Source organism: Lagenorhynchus albirostris, chromosome 1 (genome assembly GCF_949774975.1).
Source record: "Lagenorhynchus albirostris chromosome 1, mLagAlb1.1, whole genome shotgun sequence".
NCBI classification, from domain to species: Eukaryota; Metazoa; Chordata; class Mammalia; order Artiodactyla; family Delphinidae; genus Lagenorhynchus; species Lagenorhynchus albirostris.
The window spans coordinates 67,829,225-67,855,792 of NC_083095.1; the positions used below are offsets into that span (position 1 = coordinate 67,829,225).

At 37.9% G+C, this 26,568-nt stretch overlaps 1 pseudogene; it reads left to right on the top strand.

Moving 5' to 3' along the window:
- Positions 1-1,531: 1,531 nt before the first annotated feature.
- Positions 1,532-2,404, top strand: LOC132530603 (small ribosomal subunit protein uS2-like; annotated as a pseudogene).
- Positions 2,405-26,568: the final 24,164 nt, after the last annotated feature.

Below are 26,568 nucleotides of genomic sequence, written 5' to 3' on the forward strand. Positions count from 1 at the left end.
TGTCAGTCTAATTTTTCAACATACTCTAGTACTTTTAATAAGGCCTTCCCAAGTTAATGCAAGTGTTCTTTACTTTTTGCTGCAAATTAATGATTACAATCTTGCATATTGTCAAGGAAAAACCAGAGATGGAGAGTACTTAAGGCAGTAGAAACAGATTTTATTCAGGAACTACTGCAATATGGGAAAAGAGACCACAATATAGAACTGGGCTCAATTCTAAAAACAATACGCGGAAGTGGAGATTTATAACCAAGGAGCAGGGTGGGGGTCAGTAGATGGAAAATTACTTAGAGGAAACATCAAGGTAAGGGAGAATTTTGGCTAAACTGACTTGATAGGATTCTTGCTGAAGGTAGGCCAGGGTGATCAGATATCCCCTGGGGGAAGATGGCGGAATAAGGAATTTGATCAGTTATTGAGGGTGGAGATTCCTGCAAAACTGACTAAACAGGGTTTTTGCTAAAATTGGGTGATATAAAGATAGACAGGGAAGTCCAAAGGTCTAGACCTACATAAGAAGAGAGTTCTGGGGAGCCTGACTAAAGTTTGGTCAAGGAGAGAGTCTTTGTCAATATACTAGCTCATTTCTCATATAAAATGTGTAATATTGTTGGATTGAATGACTATCACTAGTCAGCTAAAAATATCACACATGCCATGAAAACTGGCAAGTAAAATTCAATAAATGCTTGAACTTAGAATATTTTGCCTGTGGCTCAAAATATGCCCAATCTGCTACAGCTTTTCTGTGTACCACATTGAAGCAGATATTTACAAGGCCTGGGAAATCAGATGGACTGAACTACTGGACATATCCTTTTACAATTACTGACATAGCAATAGCCTTGATCAGGGTCTTTATATTGAATAATGACAAATGACTGCCTACTGATACGATTTTAGGAGCTATAAAATGCCTACTGTCTCCATTCACCTAAAATTCTAGGCTTGAAGTCTCATTCTTTTAGCTCTGGTTTTGATTTCTTTGGGAGAGGGCATTTTCCAAACTACAGAATACTCTTTTAGCTATTTCACTAACTGCCCCCCTAACCCCACAAGTAAGTGTGTGTGTGTGTGTGTGTGTGTGTGTGTGTGTGATTCCACAGTCATACACATTTGGGAAAAACCTCGTTAAACAATGTTAAATAGGCTTATCTATGCAAAATTCACTGAGTCTTTAACATACAAATATGTCTTTTGACACTCAAAGAAGAGAGAGCGTGCAGCATTTCATATAACATGACTAACATTGCTGGAAACTAGTGTTCCAAGGAACACAGACTGAGAAATGCTCTTCTCAGTTATTTAGAGTTTGGTGTGCACTAATTGATAATTGTTACCTGTCAGCAGGATTTTCAAAGGAAAGGGGGGAAATAGGCAAAGTTTGTTAACCTGGTATTACTGGAGACTGTTTTCCCAAATCTTGCTGACATCAGAACACCACTAAAAACAAAAACTTGTTCCTTTCCCCACTACCCAGACAGGGGTCCATACGGCATTGTTCTGGATTCCCGTCGTAACTTAAATGGAAACGTTCACAATGTTTGGAGCCCTTGATGTCCTGCAAATGAAGGAGGAGGATGTCTTCATATTGCTTGCAGCAGAAACCCACTTAGGTAGCACCAACCTTGACTTCCAAATGGAACAGTACATCTACAAAAGGAAAAGTGATGGCATCTACATCATAAATCTGAAGAGAACCTGGGAGAAGCTTCTGTTGGCAGCTCATGCCATTGTTGCCATTGAAAACCTAGCTGATGTCAGTGTCATATCCTCCAGGAATACTGGCGAGTGAGCTGCGCTGAAGTTTGCTGCTGCCATTGGAGCCACTCCTATTGCTGGCCGCTTCACTCCTGGAACCTTCACGAACCATATCCAGGAAGCCTTCCGGGAGCCAAGATTTCTGGTGATTACTGATCCCAGGGCTGACCACCAGCCTCTCACAGAGGCCTCTTACATTAACCTGCCTACCATTGCTCTGTGTAACACAGACTCTCCTCTGTGTTATGTGGACATTGCCATCCCAAGCAACAACAAGGGAGCTCACTCAGTGGGCTTGATGTGGTGGATGCTTGCCTGGGAAGTTCTGCGCATGCGTGGCACCATCTTCTGTGAACAACCATGGGAGGTCATGTCTGATCTCTACTTCTACAGAGATCCTGAAGAGATTGAAAAGGAAGAGCAGGCGGCAGCTGAGAAGGCTGTGACCAAGGAGGAATTTCAGGGTGAATGGATCGCTCTAGCTCCTGAGTTCACTGCTGCCCAACCTGAAGTGGCAGACTGGTCTGAAGGTGTGCAGGTGCCCTCTGTGCCTACTCAGCAGTTCCCCACTGAAGACTGGTCTGCAGCTCCCACTGCTCAGGCCACTGAGTGAGTAGGAACAGCCACTGAGTGGTCTTAAGCTGTTCTTCTACAAACTCTTAAAATGGAAATAGGTTGACGGAAAAAAAGCAGTTTCTAAAAAAATGTAAAAAATAAAACCTTCCTCAGAATGAAAATGGTTTGCTTTTTGAGAAGTTTAGTAGATTCTCAGTAGCGTGTTGCTCCTGGTAAACTATTTTCAGTAAATCATCAGGACAGTACAATTTCTTGCTATCAACTTTCTTTGAAATATTAATTAGATGAGTAAGCACTGTTCAGAGTCCTTCCGTGCCCTATCTCTAAGCCTGCAACGTTTCCCCTCTGCTTGGAATTATCATGGAAGTCTTCCACCAGTAATATGCTGGAAATGTATCGACTAGAACTGATCTTAGGAAAATTCTTCCAATCATCGTATGTAAAAAGTTATAGGATTTGTTACTCACTCCAATCAGACTCCAATCAAAATGGAGTTTTTCTCTTGTCAGGAACGTATTTGATAATGGAGCAGAGGCAGTTGCAAATGTACTACTCATTTTCTTCTTTATTAATAGGAATTGCATGAGATAGGACTTATTTCATGTTCCTGTTTTAGGGCACAAACTTGTAGCTGGACTATTATTCTTTCTACAGGGAATATTGTAAACTCATTGCCATTTGAAGAAGGAGTCGAAGAATATGAAGCCAAAGGATGGGGGGGTGGGAAATTATCATAGAGGTGTGTCACATAGTTAATTCACAAAAATATTACATTATTTTTCTGGTATTTGAGATGTATATAGTATTTGTAATCTTTAAAAATTTTTCAGTGTGTTTTGATTGCTTTTGTTAAAAGTAATTATTTACTCTCATACTTAATTTTGTACTATTTAGCTTTAGGCACCACCAACCCTGGATGTATCCCTTATATACTACTCATAAAATGACTTAAAGTAGTATTCTATTGTATATTCTCATTATATAGCATGCTTTAGGTTTAAAAAATCAGAAAACAATTCTCTCCATCAATCTGTCTTTGTCTCTCTCCAGTTTAAAAGGAACGCTTAGTTAATGAAGGTTAACTTTAAAAAAAGTTGTGATAGTTCCTCACAAAAACATGTGTTTGACTAGATGAAGAAAGGGAGTTAAAAATAGGACTAGAAATAAGGAAGATGATGAGAAGATGAAAAGAGAGAGAGTGAAACTTGAAAAGGAGAAGAAAGGTATGGCAAAAGAGAAATAAGAAAGGAACTAACAGAGAACAGAAAAAAAAAAAGCAAGAGAAGAAACGAGGATGGACATAATACCAGCTGGCTTTATAGTTACTGACAACTGACTTCTATAAATTACAATCACTATAAGTAGGATACATAGGGTAATGATTTATTTTCCAGAGCTTTATTTCTTTCTGAGTTTTATCCTCTATGTTTTTATTTATTTTTTAAAACACTATTCTTACTTTATTTTCATATCCCTCTTAATACCAAGTGTACTATTTTCAATTTTTTAAAAAAATTTTATTTCTTTTTTTGGCTGCATTGGGTCTTCATTGCTGCGCGTGGGCTTTCTCTAGTTGCGGTGAGCTGGGGCTACTCTTCGTTGCGGTGCGTGAGCTTCTCATTGCGGTGGCTTGTCTTGTTGCAGAGCATGGGTTCTAGGTACGCGGGCTTCAGTAGTTGCAGCACATTGGCTCAGTAGCTGCAGTGTGCGGGCTCTAGGGTGCATGGGCTTCAGTAGTTGTGGCGCACAGGCTCAAGAGCGCAGGCTCAGTAGTTGTGGCGCACAGGATTAGTTGCTCTGCAGCATGTGGGATCTTCCCGGACCAGGGATCAAACCCATGTTCCCTGCATTGGCAGGAGGATGCTTACCCACTGTGCCACCAGGGAAGCCCCTATCCTCTGAGTTTTTACACCACACATATTCTCCTCTCACATGATCTGATACTCATTCATACTAAAGCAATAGAGATCAAGTGTGTTATATAGGAACTTGGGAACTGCCAACTGGGTGAGATTTATGGTCCATCAATTCAGCATTTTGTGTAAACAGGGCCTACAAGGTGTAGGAGAAAGTGTTTTCACACGTTTTTAGTAGATTTGAAACTGCTAGAAGTATTCTTTATCTCAAACAGTATGAAAAGAAAAAGTTAGGCCAAGAGAGTCTAAAGTTTTCTGTTTATCAAGGGAACCTAAGTTATACAGGACTGGGGAGAGAGTTCATTTACAGCTTAAGTGAGCAGACTTAATTTCCTAGAACAGAATAGTCTACAGATTAAGTGGAAAAAATATAATTTTATATTAAACATGTTTATTACATATTTTGTGATTAAAAATACTTATTGTATTGCAACAATTAAAAAAACTATAACTCATGACCTGGTGAAATCTTTGCATCACTGAATCTCCTGACCTTTTATTTTTTCCATTTTTATTGGTGGCAACATGATCTTTCCAATCACTAAAACTATAAACTCTGGAGTCCTCCCCGACTTCTGCCCCCTCAGCCACAACATCCAATTTGTTATCAAGTCTGACATTTCTATCTTCTTAATGCTTCTGGAATCATGTCCTTCTCTGCAATTTCATATCCACTGCTTCAGTTCAAGCTCTCATTATCACTCTTTGGATTACTGCAATCACTTCCTAACTGATCTTGTTGCTTTGGGACAAATCATCTAATTCACGGATTGGCAAACTATATAGCTCATGGGCCAAATCCAGTCTGTTACCCGTTTTTTAAAAAAATATTTTATTGGAACACAGCTATCCTTATTTATTTACCTGTTGTTTACTGTTGTTTTTATGCTACAGCAGCACAGCTGAGTAGTTGTGACAGAGACTGCCTGGCCCACAAAGCCCAAAATATTTATGATCTGGCCCTCTATAGATAAAGTTTGCCAACCTCTGACATAATCCTTCTCCTCTCTGCAGCCAGAATGATATTTCAAAAACTCAGATATGATCATTACTCCTGCTTAAAATTTTGCACTGACTTCCCATAATCCACAGAATAAAATTCAGATATAATACTTGTATATCAAGTATAATTCACAAGGGCATTATTTTTTTTTTTTTGGCCCCATCTACTCTTCTAGTCTCATTTTCTGTTATTCTGCACTTCCTTACTGTGTTCCGTTATGATAAAGTACTTGCAGTGCCCTGGATCTGTGATGTTTTTTCCTTGAGTTCTTGCTTCTGGCAAGCACAGTCATCTTTCAAACTCATGTACTATTGTTGATCCTTAAGTAGACTTTCTAGATCACTCTAAGCCTAATTAAATCCTTCCTGTGAATTTATAATTTCTTCTTATATTTATCACCAGTAGCACTCATTTTAATTTGTTGCTATTTTAAATTACTTCTCTATCTTTCCTAATAGACTATGAGGCTTTGGAGGATCTGGACGGTGTCTTATTTATTCTAGTATCCCTTGTGCCTCACACAGTGCCTTAAATATAATAAACATTTGATGAATAACTGAATGAAGAAACTTTAGCTAAATCTTCCTTGAACAAACTTCAGTGTGATCTGTGGAAAAGTGAACTTGTTCCCACAAAAACTGTAAAACACTACTGAATGTTTTTAAGCCAAAACTGGCTGAGGACTGTAAAAGTAAAGCAGAAAAACACAACACTTCTCCATAAATTTATGGAGTAGAAGAACAAAAATCAATTTTTTAAAATCAGAGGAATGAAAAAAAATTTTAATGAGAAAAACAAGGAAATGGTTTAGTTACTGATTGCGACTATAAACATACTATTATTTAATGAATTAAATAATTAAATTATATTACTTTGTATGGAAACATTTAAGACCCCAAATAGCCAAAACGATCTTGAGGGGAAAAAAAAAAAACAGAGCCGGAGGTATCAAGCACCCTGACTTCAGGCTATACTACAAAGCTAGAGTCATCAAAACAGTATGGTATTGGCACAAAAACAGACACATACATCAGTGGAACAGAATAGAGAGCCCAGTCCAGAAATAAACTCATGCACTTATGGTTAATTAATCTACAACAAAGGAGGCAAGAATATACAATGGAGAAAAGACAGTCTCTTCAGCAAGAGGTGCTGGAAAAACTGGATGGCTACATGTAAAATAATGAGATTAGAACATTATCTCACACCTTAGAAAAATAAACTTAAAATGGATTAAAGACCTAAATGTAAGACCTGAAACCATAAAATCCTAGAAAAAAACAGGCAGAACACTCTATCACATAAATCTTAGCAATATTATTTTGGATCTATCTTTTAAGGCAAAGGAAACAGAAACAAAAATAAACAAATGGGACCTAATTAAACTTCAAAGCATTGCACAGCAAAGGAAACCATCAACAAAATGAAAAGACAACCTACCGAATGGGGGAGAACATTTGCAAATGATACAACTCATAATGGGTTAATATTCAAAAGACATAAACAGCTCATATAATTCAATATCAAAAAAACAAATAACCTGATTAAAAAATGGAAAGAAGACCTGAATAGACAAACAAGACACACAAATGCCCAACAGGGGACTTTCCTGGTGGTCCAGTGGTTAAGAATCCACCTTCCAATTTAAGGGAAGCAGGCTCAATTCCTGGTCAGACAACTAAGATCCCACATGCCGTGGGGCAACTAAGCCTGCACACCACAACTAGAGAGAGGCCTGTATGCTGCAATGAAGAGCCTGCATGCTGCAATGACAGATCCCGCGTGCTGCAATGAAGATCCCATGTGCTGCAACTAAGACCTGACACTGCCAAATAAATAATAAAAAATAAATTAATTACTTAGAACAAAACAAAAAAAACCAAATGTCCAACAGGCACATGAAAAGATGCTCAACATTGCTAATAATCAGAGAAATGCAAATCAAAACCACATCGATATCACCTCATACCTGTCAGAATGGTTATCATCAAAAAGACGACAAATAACAAGAGTTGGTGAGGATGTGGAGAAAAGGGAACCCTCATACACAGATGGTGGGAATGTAAATTGGTGCAGCCCCTGCAGAAAACAGTGTGGAGATTCCTCAAAAAAACCAAAAACGGAACTAACAAATGACCCAGCAATTCCACTCCTGGGTATATATCTGATGAAAATGAAAACACTAATTTGAAAAGCACCCCAATGTTCATAGCAGCATTATTTACAATAGCCAAGATATGGAAGCAACCCAAGTGTCCATCAACATATGAATGGATAAAGAAGGTGTAGTTTATACATACAATGGAATACTACTCAGCTATAAAAAAGAATGAAATTGTGCCATCTGCAACAACATGAATGAACTTAGAGGGTATTATGCTTAGTGAAATAAGTCAGACAGAGAAAGACAAAAACTGTAGGTTATCACTTATGTGTGGAATCTAAAAAATAAAACAAAAGACTATATATAACAAAACAGAAACAGACTAATAGATAAGAGAACTAGTGGTTACCATTGGGGAGAGGGAATGGGGGAGGGGCAAGGTAGGGGTAGGGGATTAGCAGATACAAAGTAATTATGTATAAAATAAATAAGCAACAAGGATATATTGTACAGCATTTGGAATATAGCCAACATTTTATAATAAGTTTAAATGGAGTATAACTTATAAAAATTTTGAATCACAATGTTGTACATCTAATATAACATTGTAAATCAACTATACCTTAATAAATTTTTTTAAATCAAAAAAGTATATTGCTAAAAGTTGAATTCATTGAAAGACTCAATTTGGCTTTATAACATAAAATGAGTGATTTTTTTACCTTCTAATAATGCTTTACCAGGTTTTACAGACTGAGCTGACTTCAGAGAAAAATGTTATGACTTGAGAGCTTCACATTTCTTACGTGAAGATCACATTAAAGGCTCTGAATTCAAATAACCAACAGATATGATGAATATACCTATCAGAGAATATAAGCACATCACACCGTAAATAGCCTTGCAAAAAGACAAATTATATATTAACTGAAAAAAACAGAATGTAAGAAAATATATTAGATGTAGGCTTTTAGAAATGGCAGAGTAAGTCAGCCAGAATAACCTTCTTGCAGATAACAATTATACTATATACATAATATAATAAAACCCCTAACTGTTTGAAGGCACTGGGGAACAACAAAGCACTCAGATACTAGAGGGCATCTATCCTTGAAAGATAGAACTGCAATCAGTGAGATTTGTAAGTATGCACCTTTTTGCCTGAGAGTACATCCCAATCTGCACCAGGTTCTGGGTAACAGAAAGTTACTGGCTTGGAATAAAAAAGAATAGAGTTCTAGGCTAGAAAATTCAGGGGGAAAATCCTGGAAGAGAGGGAGCTACAGAGAAAATGAATCTCATAATCTGTGTATAAATTTCACCCAAACTCTTGTTTGACCACTAAACTGTACCTGCCTCAGAGAGACCCTGGTAAGCCTGGTGAAAAAGCAGCAGCTGGAAGATAAAAGACTTGGGAAGAGATTCTAGTTGCTGCCCATATAAGGGAAATACAGTTTGGATTTTAAGTCTAGCCAAGTTAACTACCTGTCAAAACAAAATTAATACTCTTCAGAGGAATATAACTGAATCCAGAGTCTTTACAACATGGCTGTCATAATGTCCAGTATACAATAAAAAACACAATATATGCAAAGATATAGGAAAATGTGATCCATGGTTAGGACAAAAAGCACTTATTAAAATCTAGTCCCCAAATGATTCAGATACTTAAAAAATAAAGATTTAAAAATTGTTATTATAAATAAATACAAATTTAAAGGAAAATATTATGAATTAACAATGGGAAATTTTAGCAGAGAGCTAGAAACCAAAAAAAAAAAAAACTAAATTAAAAATTATAGAACTGAAAAATACATTAACTAAAATAAAAAATTCACTGGATAAGATTAACAACATATTAGAGATAGCAGAAAAAAAAACAGTAAGTAAACTTGAAGATAGAGCAGTAGAAGTTATTAATTTGGAAACAATTAGGGGAAAACAAAATATTACAGGAAAATGAATAGAGTCTCGGAGACAGTGGGACAGGATCAAGAGGTCTAGTATACGTGGAATTGAAGTCCCAGAAGGTGAGAATTGAAAATGAATCAGAAAAAACACTAACAAAAAAACACTTTGGAGACTTAATGGTTGAAACTTACAAAATTAAAAAAAAACATGAACATGCAGATCCAAGAGACAACAAGCCCCATAAAGAATTATTACAAAGAAAACCATACCAAGGCACATCATAGTTAAACTGATGAACTCCAAAGATTAAGAGAAAATCTTGAAGGTAGCCAGAGAAAAACAATATATTATATTCAGGGAAACAACATTAAGCATGTTTTACAACAATAAGCATTCTTACTTCATTACCTTCTTATCTGTAACAACTGAGGTCAGCTGACAATAGAACAACATCTTAAAAGCACTGAAATAAGAAAAAGAAAAAGGCTCAGCCAAGAATTCTAAATCTAGAGAAACTATCCACCAAAAATGAAGGTGAAATAAAGACGTTTGAAGATAAAAACAGAGAATTTGCTACCATAAGACTGCATTATAAGAACTGCTAAAGGAAGTTCTTTAGCTTGAAGGGAAATGACACAGTTGTAACTTGTATGTTCAGGAACAGATGAAGAGCATTAGAAATGATAAATATTTGACTATATATAAAAGGCTACATGTATTTTCTTTTTAAAAAAAGACATTAAGGGCTTCACTGGTGGCTCAGTGGTTGAGAGTCTGCCTGCCGATGCAGGGGACATGGGTTTGTGCCCTGGTCCAGGAAGATCCCACATGCTGCGGAGCAACTGGGCCCGTGAGCCATGGCCTCTGAGCCTGCGCGTCCGGAGACTGTGCTCCACAACAGGAGAGGCCACAACAGTGAGAGGCCCGCGTACTGCAAAAAAATAAAATAAAATAAAATAAAATAATAAAAATAAATAAAAATCTTAAAAGACATTAAAAGCAAAAATTATAATATTGCTTTCTGTATTATTACCTTTTATAACAACTATAGTACAAAGGATAAGAGGGCAAATGGAAATATACTGTTGCACGATTCCCATATTTTACATGAAATAGTATAATATTGACTCTAAATAGGATGTGGTGAGTTAAAGATGCATATTCCTAGAAATAGAGTTACAGCTGGAAAACAAATAGCAGAATGATACATCTAAGTTCAAGCATATGAATAATTATACTAAATATTGTTGGATTAAGGTCTAGCATTAAATATCATTATTGGGCTAAATACTCCAATTAAAAAGCCAAGATTGTCAGACTGGTTAAAAAAAACAACATACTATTATATACTGTCTATAAGAGATAAGCCTTTAGAAAAAGACAGAAATAAATTGCAAGGAAAGGATGGAAAAAATACATACCAGGCAACCTATAAGCATAAAACATATGTTGGGTAAAAACAGTGATAGAAATAGTATTCAATGGAATACTACACAGCAATGAAAATGAAAAATTTCTATGTACAACAATATGGATGTCCCTCACAAAAAATACTGAATGAAAAGCCAGTCACATGAAAAAATAATGTTTGTTGTCTGTATGGTGATTATTTTTTGGGAAGAGGGTGGGAATAGGGCTGGATGAGGGCACAAGGGGACTTCTGAAATGCTGAATAAACTTCTCATTTCTTGATCTGGATGCCGTTCATATGGATGTTTACTTTGTGGTAAATCATGGAACTGACACTTGTGATTTGTATACTCTTCGCTATGCATGTTATACTTCAATAATAATGTTTATTTATAAAAATGGGCCAGGATCAACCTATATAGGTCTAGAGAGATACTCTATAATCAATGAATCATTTCACTAATAAAAGCATATGAGTAAAGAAAGAGTATATTTTAAGGCAAATATGTAAAAGCAATGTTCAACGATAAAAATTAAGTTTTTGAAAATCTCCATAGTGAAACTTAATTATAGGTTATGCCATAGAAAGAATCATCTGTAAATGCTTCTGAATTTCATTTTTAAAAATATTTTTAAAAAGTACCATAAATAAGGAAATCAATTTCATTTTACATATCTTGAATTTGTAATAATGTTTTTATTACCACTCTTGCTCTTCGAGATCGCCTTTCTTCTACGTTCTTTTACAAAATACGTGTAAATTAGTACTATGTTGCAGATAATATGCATAATAAGAAGCATTAAATTTTTCGGTGCTTAATGCCTTTGTGATATTATGACTCAGAACTGTCAACTCCCACTTCTAGGGTCATGTTTTTGGTTGACACCAAAAGAGATCCATAGCTATTTGGATGTTTGAGATGGAAAAATCTTTGGGCCATTATTATTTAATTAATTCAGCTTAGCTGGTTATTTTTTAAACCTCTTCCTCAATATACAAGGTTATCTGATGGTTGGCTTAATGATATCTTGCCAAAGCACATGTCTTCAGCTCTTCCTTCATCCTCAGTTCCCTTGAGCTAACAGATGCAGGAATACAGTTCTAATTTCTGAGTTTATTTTCTTCCAGCTTTAGCTAGCTAAGAATTCATTGCTAAATCATGTACTAATTCTTAGCCAATATGTTTAATTTTCCTTTTGAGTTCCAAATCCTTCTTTTTCTGATGTTCCCATTAGGAATGACTCCAGTTTGAACATATACTGAAATTTCTATGGTTTCCAGAAAGGTATACTGAAATAAACCCAGATATTCTAGAATTCCACATAAGGGTTACTTGTAGTAGGTGCTGGTACCACATACCATACTAATTAGTATCTCTGGCTTTTAGAATTCTAGGCTATTTCCTCCATTTCTTTTTACTATTAATCATTTCCAATTTAGCATGCCAATTATCTTTATTTTTTTAATTTTTAAATTATTTTTTTCATTATCTGAATTGTTTAAATTTCTGAGATTAAATAGCAAGGTTGAACAGTGAGAGATACTGTGTTATACAAATCTGTTTTGACTCCTGATTTTCTAATAGTACCAGTAGCAAGAGTTTGGAGAGGAGGTGGTTTATCTGAAAATATATTTGTATCTATTTGATCCCGAGTTTGAATGACGAATGATGTATGTATTTGAAAAGAATAGCAAACAAAGGCCTCACTTTTTTCTCTCTGGAAATTTCTGTAAGCAAATAGGCCTTTCCAACAGCTTCTGTTTGCTTTTTTTTTTTTTTTATCGGAGTATAATTGCTTTACAATGTTGTGTGTCAATTATCTTTATAATCAGACCAAAAAAATCCCTAAAACATACTCAGCAACCAGTTGTGATGTGCTGGAACTGCTTTTCCTGGATCAAAGGAGCAGATTATGTGCATCTCTTCTCAACTTCCTGTTCAGTGATCTCATGCTGGTAGCTTGAAATCTGCCTGTAGTGGGCGCATTTACATCATGAAAATTGGCAACATTAAAAACCAGGGCCTGGGACTTCCCTGGTGGTCCAATGATCGAGACTCCGCACTTCCACTGCAGGGGAGGCGGGTTTGATCCCTGGTCGAGGAACTGAGATCCCAGCATGCCGAGCAGCTTGGCCAAAATATTAAAAAAAAAAAAAAATCAGGGCTTTATCTTTAGAGAGTCTACTTACCAGTACAGGCAACCAGCATCTCCATATGAGCTGAAAGGGTAGTCAGTTGATTCTATAAACAACAACTAGAAAGTCCATAGAGACTCAAGAGTTGGGGCAGGGCTGCCTTTATACATCACTCATTTTGGTAAAACTCAATCTCAAGTGACCTTGGTGAATAGCTCACTGGAAATGAAAACATTAAAATGCTGGCTGATTCGGTAGCAAATTCTGGCATGAGAAGAGCAATCGCAGCTCTCAATTCTTTGGCTCACTATAAACAAAGCCACAAAGAGACCTCAGAATTATTTTGTTCCTTACCTAAGAAATCTTACTAGTTTTAGTGAGGGTTAAACCAGGAAAGGTAAGTTTATGTTTTAGTTTTATTTGCAATTTGAGTTACATATTAGTGTTTCGAATCACTAGAATGTGTGATGAAATTAATTACCTATAGCCTCCTTCTCGGACGACTTTTCAGATAATAGAATGCTGGGTTTTTGGTTTTGGTTTTGTTTTTCCTGAAGGCAGAAGGTAAATCACATGGTATTTTCGTAGTTTCTTTCAGGCTTTTGTGCCTATAAAACCTTTTTTTGGTGGACATATTTTTGTAAGAATTACATTCACTTAAAAATAGTGAGAGAACTGGTATTTTCTTCTCACTCAGAGTTACTGGGTCTTACCATGTAGTGCTTTTCTCACCACGGTAGTGTCAGGGAAAGAGAGACCATTGCTGAGGATGCATTATTACTATTCATAGCAATATTTAAAGACACAAAAATAGAAATGTTGATACTCAGCTTTAATGCACTAATCAAAGCGATTGGAAATTGCTTAAGTGGACCAATTTTAATTCTAAATGCAGACTTCTAACTCAATACCAAGCAAGAAATGTGCCAGAACCTAATGATGAGAATGTTGTGCTTGAAAATGATTTCACTTGGAATTTAATCTGGTTAGATTAAACAGACATTTGTGATGTATATGTTCACGTGGTAGACACTGTTTTGAACTTAGACACAGTGCTGACTCTCAAGGAGGTCAAAGACCAGTTGAAGGTGCTGTCATGTAAACATTGTTAGAGACCTACCCAAATCCCAACAATACTAGACTCATGATATTTTATAAAGTGTGCCTATTTGTCTAAGCTCTCAGAACCCTGAAAAAACAGGTGGCCTGGTTGTCTGCCATTAACATATAATAATTCCTACACTTGAAAGTCTTTTTATATGCCAAAATCATCAGTCAATTCAGGAAAAACAATCCAGTTATACTGTAAAACAAGAAATATGACAGAAATTGGTTGTTTTGTAAAATCCAAAGAAAACAATGAATTGATTTATTTTAATAAAATGGTTGCTAGAGTTTGTTAGAGTATTTGCATAACTGCTTTTGTGATTCTGCACTGGCTGTTGGAGATAATGAGTAGTGAGATAATGAGTAGAGTGAGCTTTCAGGATACTGAAGATACTGCCATTGTGGTAGAAAAGACAGCAAAATAGACATGTCATCCTGTGCAGGTAAAGGCAAAATGAGTGGTTCATGGACGTGATGAGCACAACCTATTTGAAATTATCTAGACAGGAGGAGCCATGGTTAGACTTTGCTTCCACATCATCTTAGTTTAGAGAAGCTGAGACTATAGTATCTTTTAAAGTGTTTTCTTTAGATAGGGGTTATTATATTCAAAATTTTTTTTCTGAATATACTAAGAGTTTTATATGATCTGTACAGTAATTAACAGCACCTTAGTCTGCTAAGTAAGCAAGAGAGTAAAGAAACCATTTAAAAAAGGAAACAGAGACATGAAAGGAGAAATAATTTTCATAAGAAAGCAGAGCATCATCTAAAAAGTAAATTGTGATCTATCAGGCTTCCCTGGTGGCGCAGTGGTTGGGAGTCTGCCTGCCAATGCAGGGGACACGGGTTCGTGCCCCAGTCCGGGAAGATCCCACATGCCATGGAGCGGCTAGGCCCGTGAGCCATGGCCGCTGAGCTTGCGCGTCTGGAGCCTGTGCTCCGCAACGGGAGAGGCCACAACAGTGAGAGGCCCATGTACAGCAAAAAAAAAAAAAAAAAAAATTGTGATCTATCTTGGTCAGAACTTTCAATGGCCTGCACATTGTGAGTATCAGTTTCTCTGATTTCAAAGATCTTTGCAGAAGCCTCCTTAGAATTCTAATTTTTTTAAAAAAGTAAGGTTTTATGCAATAAACCAGTTCTGTTTCTGTTGAAAAATGAGATGTGGATAAACCAAATCAACAGAGACACTCAAATCTCATTTTAGATACTACTTTATCTTTCACCCTGACACCTTTAAGTAACGTGGGCAGAGGAAATCACCCCTTGAAAGTTTCAGGTTTTCTCTTCCACTTCTTCCTGATCTATTCTTGATTGTAAAAAACTAATAGGGAGCAAAGTGAACAAAAACTGTGCCCTAAAGGAGACATCAAGAACCAAAACAATTAAAGAAAAAAAAAAAGAACCAGAGCAATCAACAAACCTGTCAGTCTTACCCTAAAATTTAAAGAGTTGTCTTTAACAATTGAGAGAATAAACAGAAAATCCTAAGTCTATAGAAGCATATTTCTCCCCATGCTAGAACATCAGCAACAGCTAGCTCTAAAGTGAAATTACCTACTCACGACAAGAAAGTATTACTGATACAACACCCAAGAGGCTTCTGGGGGTAGTGTCTCTGTAGCATTTCACATCGAAGAAGGTATCAGTTTCAACATCTATTTCAGAAAATCTTTTGGTGGCTTATTGTGTGGGTGTGCTATAGATGTAAAGATATAAATTAAGTTCTTTCTCAGTTCAATTAATTAGTTTTATAGGGAGAACTCAGAGTTATTTAAAAGGAAGGGTTATTTTTTGGTGTTTATGCAGGTGATATTTATTAACAAGTAGACTGTGTGCATAAAGAATATGTTTGTATGCATGCAAAGTGGTATTTTATTGAAGAACGCAAGGTAGGTTGTCATGGAGATTAAAAGCCTTGAAGTGTTATTCACTGGTTGCTGGGCACTAGGATATTAGGTTCTGGCACCCTGAATCTTTCATTGTTGTAAAAATAATTACACTTTTATCTTCACCGTAAGGGCTATTCAAGTAGGATAAATAAATACAGACACATGAACAAATGTAACTTAAAGGTAAGTATAGCAAGCCTATAACCCATCCCAGTGTAAAATTATGTAGCTGTAGTTACTATACCATCAAAATGCTTGATTTTCATTGCAGGGTCATTGAAGCTGTGTATAAGATGAAATTACAAAATGCACAAAATCTGCACTTACATTAAAAGGCAAAAGAAGAATGAAAGCTATTGACCTTTAGTATGGTCACTGGTAAATATAAAGCTTTCCTTTAGAAGCAGAGGAAACAAATGAAAAGCCTGTAATATGTTTTGCTAGCATTTTCTTGAAATACTGTATTTATATGAGATTTCCCACCTCACTCTGAGCACTATGTAAAGCACAAAGTGATTTTTCTGGTGTTCTTTTCTCTTCAACGATTAGATGAAATGAGTCTGACAAGTTTACCTCGGTGAGAAACTATGTATTTTCTGTATAAAAAGAACACTTATGCCTGGCAGAATCAGTATGGACATTTTCTTAACCAATAAATCAATAGAGAGAGTTGCAATATAGCAAACTGCACAACATACACAACATAACATTGAAATTTGCAGCAGTAAGTAACGTGGTTTTCAAAACTGCCTTAAGTGATGATTAACTAGAATTATATATATTTACATTTAAACTGACACCACGGAATTCTTTTAGGTCTTGACAGATATGCGGAATATTTAAATGTAGTAATTGCAGTTGCTAAACCTCCTGGGATTAACCTGCTAGAGAGATAGTTACATTTTAGGCAGAGAAAAATGATTTATACTGTGGGGGGAAAAACTAAAGATGGAGTAATTCCATGTGTGTTTTATATAACTCTTTGGAAAAGAAGTTTTTTGTAAATAATGAATTGGTAATATTCTGTAATAACCCACCGTATGAACAATTACATAATTTATATAAATAGGCATATAATAATTTATATAATGTAGGCATATAATTTAGTTTTTCAACTAAAACTAAACAACTAGGCATATAGGTTTCACAATATAGTATACTTCACAAAAAGTAAAACAGAATGAGAAGTAGATCAGCACTGTATTACTGTTAATGGTAGCAATCTTGGATTTTTGTTTAAAGGCAGGCTCTGTATTACTTTATCTCCCATTAATGGGGAATGATGTAACACAGTACTTCTCAGTTCATTTTAGGAAATACTTGTTAAGTGCCTGTATGCTTCAAGCACATGTTTCAGTGAATTTCATTGAAGTCAAGGAGCAGAATCATTAATAAAGGGAGATAATGTTGATATGTTTTCATCAAATTAAATAATTTAAAAATAAGGTCGGGACTTCCCTAGTGGTGCAGTGGTTGGGAGTCCGCCTGCCAATGCAGGGGACACGGGTTCGAGCCCTGGTCCGGGAGGGTTCCACATGCCGCGGAGCAACTGAGCCCCTGTGCCACGGCTGCTGAGCCCACGTGCCACAACTACTGATCCCTCGAGCCACAACTACTGAAGCCCGCACGCCTGGAGCCCGTGTTCTGCAACAAGAGAGGCCACTGCAATGACAAGCCCACGTGCTGTGACGAGGGGTGGCTCCCTCCCGCCGCAGCTAGAGAGAGCCTGCGTGCAGCGACGAATACCCAATGTAGCCAAAAATAAATACATTAATTAATATTTTTTTAAGTTGGTAAAAAAAAAATAAGGTCACAGTGTTACCATATTATCTGTAAATAGCAGATGTATTAATCATAAAGACTGTCTGTTGTCCCCTGGGGAACTTCTGGGGAAGTTCTTTGAGCTGTATCCATAAACACAATCAAATAGTCTGCAACTTGAATTTCAGAACCAATTTTAATGACCTTGACAAGATATAAATCTTTTTAAGTAAGAAATGGAGGGAGAAGATCTCAGCAGACCTCTATGGGTGGATACTTTCAAAGTCTAAGCCTTCTAGGATTCTGCACATCAGATTGTATCTCAAAGCTTTAAAGCACTTTCAAAAGTGGCAAATTTACATCTATAACATACCTGAGATAGTGGGATAATCTGTTTCATATTAGGGTAGATTGAGGTAGATATTTAGTAGAAGTGCATGTTGCAGTTGCAGTTGTAAGTGCAAGTTGCAGAGTGAAGCTACTCGAATGAGAACCACAAATTTTAATTACAACTGTCTACAAGCCAACTAAATTCTTTAAAATAATTTGTTCATTGCTTTGGTGGAACAGTGCTGGGCCACTGTGAAACAGAAATTTTTCTAGTGTGGTTGCCATCACTGCCATTGGAGAAAAGGGGCATTTCTCCATTCAACAACTTGAGGTCTGCCTTTCCCGATTACTCTGTTCCCAGAGTCCCTACACTGTTGGAAGTCTAGTGGGTCTTTCCTAAGAAAAGAGCAATATTGTCTTTATGGAACTTATAGCTGAGTGGGGGGAAGACCAGCACTGAACAAGCTACTGCAAGTGTGAGAAGATATACAAAAGTTAAGTCCAGGATGCACTGAGAGTATATATCTGCTCGAACGAACTGTAGATGGAGTATTTGACACCATTAAAATGACTCCAAGATGGATGTATCTCTAATCTCAGACTCTTTTCAGAGTTAGAGATCTATATTGCTAATTACTTGCTTACAGTTTCAACCTAGATGAAATTAGCTCCTCTAACTCAACATGTCTAAATTAACTATCTCCTTATCCAAACAACACCTCTAATTTTCCTACTTATTTCAGTGGCCCTGTCCTTTCCCCAGCCCACTTATATCTGAGTCATCAGAGGACCTAAGATCCATATTTCAATCTTCTTTTGTTTTTCATATCCATTCTGTTGCCATGCAGCAAAGATTCTATTTTGATAATGTCTCTCCTGCTTGATGATTTTTTTCCATTCCTGTACTCACCAGGCACTGGGCTTTCAAGTAAATTACAAATCATCAATTCATTCAATGAATAGTCACTTGTTTATTCAACAAATGTTTGAGAGCCTATTATAGACTATGCTCTGTGCTGGGAATACAATAACAAGCAAAACACCTATAGTCCTACTTTCATGGAGTTTGCAGAGTCATAGATGATGTAGATATTAAATAAATAATCTTACAGTATACATATTAGCTACAAAAGATAAATGCTTTAAAGGGAAAGTATGGGGTGCCGTGCAAAAGGATAATAGGTGTACCTGATATACTCTGGTGGGGCAAGTCCTCTCTGAGACTTAAGGGATGAGTAGCAGTTAGCCAGAGGAGTAGGAGGGGAAAACATTCTGAGTAGAGGGAAGAAGTCTTGCAAAGTTTCTGTTTCTAGAGAGAGTGTGGGGTCTTTGAAGCTGAAAAGCAAGGCAGAAACCAGGGTATCATCAGGCTTTTTAAGAAGTTCGGATTTTATTCTAAGTGAGATGGGGAGCCACTGAAGTATTTTCAGTAAGGGACTGGAGATAGAGAGATGTATTTGAGATACATATAGAAAGTAGAATGAGCAGAATTTGTTGAAAGATTATATATGAAGAAGAAGATGAGAGGCTAGGTTTCTGACAAGGGTAATGGGGTAGATGGAAGTGTCACTTGGTGAGAGAGGGAACTTGGGTTTGGAAGGCAGAATAATGGGTTCAGTTTTGGACATGTTAAGTTTGAGGAAAACAGGGCTATCTAAGTTACTGTTTAGGAGGTAACGATATAGGGACATGTACCTGCACTCATCTGAGAAGTGTTGAAACAGAATAACTACATAGCAAGGTAGATTATAGTTCATGTCACATTAAATTGATGGCTCAGGGAAAACCTCATGGAGAAAGAGAAAAAAACATTTGAGAGGGCCCTGAAAGAGTCATAGAATTTTGACAAACGCTCCTTGGTTGTCCACATGAGAAGGATGCACTCTAATGTTGACAGGATGTTCTAAATTTTGTGGTTGGCGTTTGCTGACTGGAGTAAGACAGTAGGGTGTGCATTGACCCTTTCTTTGAGGGGCCCTTAAGAGACAGTTTCTATAGGGCTGGTCACTTCCAATTTCTCGTGGTGGAGGCTATAAAGTTTGCTGCCAATGTTCTGGGAGTCAAGTGGGGGAGGGGAGTTATGGGTTTTACAATTTTGTGTGTGGACTTTTAGTTAATTTCTCTGATTTAATTATGGCATCTCTGCCCTTAGCAGTTTCTGATGACTGGAGAAAACTCCCAAGACTGGAGTTTTCTAGCTTTAACTTCCCCAGAGAATAATTTCTGCCAGGGTGGGAGAAAGGAACTCATCTTGCTCCTTGGGGAGGAGATCTGGGAATCTCATTGCTACTTATCCTTCAACAGATTCTCTAGTCCTTAGCCTTATACTGTACCACTTGCAAAGTTCCAGGTGCTTCTAATTCCCAAGCCTATCAGGGGTTCTGAGGGCGAGTCAGAACCAACTTGCTGCTTACGGGCTTCCTCCTCCAAGCTTAAGTTTATACTGTCTTTGGCCTGCTAAATCAGTATCATCATCCATTTTCTTTCTAGCTTCCGAGCTCTTGTCTATCTCATCTTTTCTCTTTGTCTTTGCATGCTGTTTTCCTTCACTGTCGGCTATGTTCTCAACATTTGTGTCCCTCTCCCTATTCATATGTTGAAATCTTAATGCACAGTGTGATGGTATTAGGAGGTGGGAACTCTGGGAGATGCTTAGGTCATTAGGGTAGAGCCCTCACGACTGAGATCAGTGCTCTTATAAGAGAGACCTCATAGAGCTCCCTTGCCCCTTCAGTCATGCAAGGAAACAAGAAGTCTGCAACCCAGAATAGGGCCCTCACTTGACCATGCTAGCAACCTGTTTTCAGACTTCCATTCTCCAGAACTGAGAAATAAATTTCTGTTGCTTATAAGCTACCTAGCATGGTATTTTGTTATAGCAGCCCAAATGGACTAAGACGTCATTTAGGAGGGAGTTGGAATAAGCTTCAGTTTAATTTCTCATGTGTAACAGTAATGCAGTTTCTAAAATGTGACAAACTATAATGATAGTAAGTACTGGAAGATGACAGCTTAATAAAGTGTATACTTTAATTTCCTCCTGTTACAACACAATTCTGGTTGTAAAGAACTACTCCATAAACTCAAACAGAATTTTGAGCTTCAATTATTTTACAATTGTTTTAGTGTTATTAGTGCTTTATAAACCTTCAGGCATCCTTTTTCTCGCCTAAGTCCATTTGTATCAGATAATCACTACATTAATGAAAGCATATTTACATAAAACTGTTTTTAGAGAATGGGTTTGCTTTGGTTTAAAAGAAACACAAAAAACTAGGGACTTCCCTGGTGGCGCAGTGGTTGAGAATCCGTCTGCCAGTGCAGGGGACATGGGTTCAAACCCTGGTCTGGGAAGATCCCACATGCCGCGGAGCAACTAAGCCTGTGCACCACAACTACTGAACCTGTGCTCTTAGCCCATGAGCTACAACTACTGAGCCTGTGTGCCACATTACTGAAGCCCGTGCACCTGGAGCCTGTGTTCCGCAACAAAAGAAGCCACCACAGTGAGAAGCCTGCACTCCACAACAAAGAGTAGCCCCCGCTCGCTGCAACTAGAGAAAGCCCGTGCACAGCAACAAAGACCCAATGCAGCCAAAAGTAAATAAATAAATTTAAAAAGCTAAAGCTTTTAGAAACAAAAGGCACAAGGACAAAAACAGCTACGTTTAATTAACACTAAAGTTGTGAAGTCAACTGATGAAAAATAACGCAATTGGGAATTTAGGCTGGTACTTAGACTTAAGTCTATACTTAGACTTAAATATAACCACCCTGTGCTTGGGAACAGGACTTGGAAAGATGACATCAGGTAATGTAGGTGGTGGAATAGTCTAAGAACGATTTCTCAAGATCCCAAGTTAATGGCAGCTTTAGGAAAATAAATGAAGGGATGCAGCCAAGATGTCAGAGTAGGAAGACCCTGAGCTCACCTCCTCCCATAGGCACACCAAAGTTACAACTATTTACAGAGCAACTAATTGATGAGAAAGACTGGAATCTAGCAGAAAAGATCTTCTACAACTAAATATATAAAGAAGGAACCACAATGAGATGGATAGGAGGGGCACAGACACAGTATAGTCAAGACCCATACCCTGAGGCAGGTGATCCACAAACGGGAGGATAATTACAATTGCAGATGTTCTTCCCAAGGAACAAGAGGTCCAAACCCCACATCGGGCTCCCCAGCTCAGGGGTCCTGCACTGAAAAGATGATCCTCCAGAAGACGTGGCGCTTACTTTCAGGAGAACCAGAGGGCTATGGGAAATAGAGACTCCACTCTTTTCTTTCTCTTTTTAAATATTTATTTGTTTATTTATTTATTTGGCTGCATCGGGTCTTAGTTGAGGTATGTGGGATCTTTGTTGCAGCGTGTGGATCTTTTGTTGTAGTGTGCAGGCTCTTCATTGTGGCACACAGTCTTCTCTCTTGTTGTGGCGCACAGGCTCCAGAGCATGTGGGCTCTCTAGTTGTGGTGCATGGGCTCTAGAGCGTGCAGGCTTAGTTGCCCCGTGGCATGTGGGATCTTAGTTTCACGACCAGGGATTGCACCCACATCCCCTGCATTGGAAGGCGGATTCTTAACCACTGGACCACCAAGGAAGTCCCTAGAGTCTCCACTCTTAAAGAGCATACACAAAATCTCACATGCTTCAGGACCCAGGGCAGAAGTAGTAATTTGAAAAGAGCCTGGGTCAGACTCACTTGCTGATCTTGGAGAGCCTCCTGGAGAGGCAGGAGGTAACTGGAACTCATGCTAGGGACACAGACACTGGTGGCAGCTGTTTTGGGGAGTTTGTTCTATCATGAGGACACTGGTGCTGGCAAGCACCATTTTGGAATCATCCCTCTAGCTTATTAGTGCCAGCACCCGGCCCTGCTTACCAGCCTGTTGCACCAGTACTAGGATGCCTCAGGCCAATCCAAGCAACTAGCTGGGTGGGGACACAGCCCCACCTACCAGCAGGCTGGCTGCCTTAACACCCCCTGAGCCCACAGCACCCTGGGATGCAGTCCTGCCCACTAAAGGGACCATGACCCACCTGTACACACAAGTGTGTCGGCACTAGTCCTGGGACCTCTAGGGCCTTGCAGCCAGAGATGGCAGGACCCAGCTCCATCCACCAGTGGGTGGGCCGTAGCCCAGGCACCAGCCTTACCCACCAGTGGGCAGGCACTAGCCCCAGGAACCTTGGGCCCACCAGCAGGCTGACACCAGCTCTGAGACACTTTGGACCCCTCAGCCAGCCACCCCAAGATCCAGCCCCACTGATCAGTGGGCTGACACCAGCTTTGGGACATCCCAGGTCCCACAGTCAGCCATGTCAGGAACAAGCCCTGCCCATCAGCAGGCTGACACTAGATCCAGGACCCTTGCCCTGACAACCACCCACCCTAGAACCTGGCCCCACTTACTAGTGGGCCAACGCTAGTCCTGGGACCCCTCTGGGCTCTACAGCCAGCCACCCCATGACCTGGACCCACCCACTAGCAGCCATCAGCTGTCTCACAAGGCAAGGCCTGGCAAGCAATTAGACCAGGGGCCAGTCATGCATACCAGACCGCTCACAGTATTCAGCCTGCCACAAAAGAAGGATCCATGCAGCTCACATAGGGGGCATCCCTAGAGCATACAGCTTTGATGATCAGAGGATATTGTGCTGCTGGGACACATAGGAAATCTTCTACAACAAGCCACTTCTCCAAGGAGGGGAAATATAACTAAATTACTAAATACATAGGAATAAAAACAGCAAATTAGGAGACAGAGAAATATGTTTAAAATGAAGGAACAAGATAAAACCTCAGAAGAAGAACTAAGTGAAGTGGAAATAAGCAATCTACACAATAAAGAGTTCAAGGTAATGATCATAAAGATGTTCAAATAACTTGGGAGAATATTGGATGAATACAGTGAGAAGTTAGAAGATTTTTTTAAAAAGTTAGAAAATATAAAGAGCCAAACAGAGATGAAGAATACAATAACTGAAATTAAAAAAATACACTAGAAGGAATCAACAGTAGATTAGATGATACAAAGGAATGGATCACCAAGCTAGAAGGCAGAGTAATGAAAATCACTTAAGTTGAACAGAAAAAAGAAAAAAGAATTTAAAAAAATGAGGACAGTTTAAGAGACCTCTGCGACAGCATCAAGAGTACTAACATTTGGGCTTCCCTGGTGGTTCAGTGGTTGGGAGTCTGCCTGCCGATGCAGGGGACGCGGGTTTGTGCCCCGGTCCAAGAGGATCCCACATGCCGCGGAGCGGCTGGGCTCGTGAGCCATGGCTGCTGAGCCTGTGCGTCCGGAGCCTGTGCTCCACAATGGGAGAGGCCACAACAGTGAGAGGCCCGCATACCGCAAACAAAAAAAAAAAGAGAGTACTAACATTTGCATTACAGGGGCACCAGAAGAAGAAGAAGAGAGAGAAAGAAGCAGAGAACATATTTAAAGACAAAGGAAATGCAAATGGAAAAAAGAAGAAAGCCAGAGTAGCAATACTTATATCAGACAAAATAGACTTTAAAACAAAGACAGTAACAAGAGACAAAGAAGAACACTACATAATGATCATGTGATCAATCCAAGAAGAAGATACTACAGTTGTATATATATATATATATATGTGCACCCAACATAGGAGCACCTAAATACATAAAGCAAATATTAACAGATATAAAGAGAGAAATTGACAGCAGCACTCTAATAGCAGGGGACTTTAACACCCTGCTAACAGGTCATCTAGAGAGAAAATCAATGAGGAAACACAATCCTTAATGACACATTACAATAGATGGACTTAATAGATACATATTTATAGAACATTCCATCTAAAAGCAGAAGAATACACATTGAAGTGCACGTGAAACATTCTCCAGGATAGACCACATTCTAGACCACAAAACAAGTACCAATAAATTTAAGAAAACTGAAATCATATTGAGCGCCTTTTCTGACCACAATGCTATAACGTTACAGATCAACCACAAGGACAAAACTACAGAAACCACAAACATGCAGAGGCTAAACAATATGCTACCAAACAATGGATCACTGAAGAAATCAAAGAATAAATCAAAAAATACCTGGAGACAAATGAAAATGAAAACATGACAATCCAAAATCTATGGGACACAGCAAAAGCAGTTCTAAGAGGGAAGTTTATAGTGATATGTGCTTACCTAAGGAAACAAGAAAAATCTCAAATAAACAACGTAACTTTACACCTAAAGGAATTAGAAAAAAAAAGAACAAACAGAACCCACAGTTAGTAGAAGAAACGAAATTATAAAGATCAGAACAGAAATAAGTGATAAAGACCAAAAAAACGAGAAAAAAATCAATGAAACTAAGAGATGGCTCCTTAAAAACATAAAAAAAATTGATAAACCTTTAGCCATATTCATCAAAACAAAAGAGAGAGAGCCCAAATCAACAAAATCAGAAATGAAAAAGGAGATGTTATAACCAACACCACAGAAATACAAAGGATCATAAGAAATTACTGCAAACAACTGTTTGTCAATAAAATGGAAAACCTAGAAGAAATGGACAACTTTCTAAAAATGGGCAATCTCCCAAAACTAAGCCAGGAAGAAACAGAAACTATTACCAGTCATGAAATAGAATCATAATAAAAAAGCTCCCAACAAACAAAAGTTCAGGACCAGATGACTTCAGAGGTGAATTCTACCAAATATTTAGAGAAGAGTTAATAACTATCCTTCTCAAACTATGCCAAAAAAATTGCAGAGGAAGGAACACTTCCAAACTCATTCCATGAGGCCAGCATTACCTTGATACCAAAACCAGACAAAGATATCACAAAAAAGAAAATTATAGGCCAGTATCACTGATGAACACACATGCAAAAATCCTCAACAAAATATTAGCAAACCAAATCTAACAATACATTAAAATGATCATACACCATGATCAGATGGGATTTACCCCAGGGATACAAGGATGGTTCAATATTTGAACCATCAATCAATGTGATACACCACATTGGGTATACACCAAAGTGGGTATAGAGGGAATATACTTCACCATGATAAAGGTCACATATAACAAGCCCAGAGCTAACATTATACACATGGGTGAAAAGCTAAAAGATTTTCCTCTAAGATCAGGAAGAAGTCAAGGGATCAGGAACAAGACAAGGATGTCTACTAATATTGGAAGTCTTAGCCACCACAATCAAACAAGAAAAAGAAATAAAAGGAACCCAAATTGGACAGGTAGAAGTAAAACTGTCACTGTAGATGATATGATACTACAAATAGAAAATCCTAAGGACATCATCAAAAAACTACTAGAGCTCATCAATTAATTTCATACAGTGTCAGGAAACAAAATTAATATACAGAAGTCTGTTGCATTTTTATACACTAAAACCAAACCATCAGAAAGGGAAATTAAGAAAACAATCCCATTTACAGTCACATTAAAGAAAAAAAAAATTCCTAGGAGTAAATCTAACTAAGGAGGTAAAAGACCTATACTCAGAAAATTATAAGACACTGATGAAAGAAACCAAAGGGGACACAAACATGGAAAAATATACCGTATTCATGGATTGGAAGAATCAATACTGTTAAAATGACCATACTACCAAAGGCAATCTACAAATTCAATGCAAAAACTATC